We start from the raw sequence: 1,386 nt of genomic DNA, 5'->3' as shown, positions 1-1,386 counted from the left end.
TGCTTAGAATATATATTAAAATATACGAATTAAAAAACGTGAAAAAATTTAGTGAAACATGGAGAAATACCGTGTGTTCTTAGTGCAAACTTTTAAACGTGAATATTTTAAAAAATATTAGCTATTTTTATATTATTTTTGGATATTCCTCCTCTGGAGAAACTCCCCTATCCACACATACCCCATTTATACGGAAAATCGGTTTCTTTACCACTCCGCAAAGTAAAGCCTTCATTAAAAATGGGAAAAACACGGATTTTAAATAGTTGAATTTTTGAACTTCAAATGCAAATATTTCAAAAATCATAAGTCAGCGGCGACTACATGTATATATATTCCTGATCTGGAGGACCTCCTCTATCCGTATATACCCATTTTAACCCCCAGATCCGGGGATGCTATTCTAAAATGTACCCTATAAATCTCTTAGATTTTTTTTCCGATAAAAATCGCGACCTGTATTCTGCCCGCCTTCTGGCATATGCACAAGCAAGAAGCCTCTGGCTATTGCTTCCCAAAAGCGAAATATAAAAGATTTCGTATCAAAAAATTTGCGGATCTTGTTTAAATATATAACTATAAATCCTAGAAATTTCGCCCAATCAATTATTTCTTTCCCTCCCCAAAAAACCTCAAAAAAATCAATTTTTTAAGCCTCTAAAGCAGGCTGCCCTTTTACATAACCGCATTTTTTCTTCAAAAACTCAATTAGCCTGTTCACGATAAGGTGGTTATTGGGTTATGTGATTAAGTAAACAACAACAAAATGCGTTATGACAAAATAACCAAAGTTGACCAACCTAGGCCCTTGTTTACAGATTATGTGGTTGTTTGCTTATTTCCAGTGTTAGAAAGTCGTTGGAATTTTACTAAATGGCAGCACAAAAAATAAATAAAACTAAGCGAATGGCATTTCCATTTAGATATTCTTATTGGAAATTCTGATATTAACAGCTGTTTTTTGTTTACAATCAGCAAATTATGCAAGATGTCTGCAAATTTTATACAAAGAATTTTTTGAACCCTTAAAATTCGGATTATTTAATAAGCACATACCTTCAATAGAGTCAATTTCCTGAATAGCAGAACTTATTTTAAATTCGATTATTTTGCTTTTTAAACTTTGTTTAGGCATTTTATAAGTTGGAATTTCATTGAACTAAAATTGTAAACAATGAACAGCTGTTTGTGTAAAAATAAGCAAATAACCATACAACAAAGGGTGCTCACGGAGCATAGAGGTTATTTTTAATCTAATAATCACATAACCCGATAACCACCTTACCGTGAACAGCCTAAATAATTGAGACATTTCGTGTTTTATACTTACGTTTTTCCCTATAGAAAAAAAGATAAATTAATTCGAAATAATAAAATGGCTTGATT

The sequence above is a fragment of the Bactrocera dorsalis genome, chromosome 1 (genome assembly GCF_023373825.1).
Source record: "Bactrocera dorsalis isolate Fly_Bdor chromosome 1, ASM2337382v1, whole genome shotgun sequence".
In the NCBI taxonomy this organism is placed as follows: Eukaryota; Metazoa; Arthropoda; class Insecta; order Diptera; family Tephritidae; genus Bactrocera; species Bactrocera dorsalis.
The sequence above is the reverse complement of the archived record's forward strand: the minus strand, read 5'-3'. Positions refer to the sequence as shown.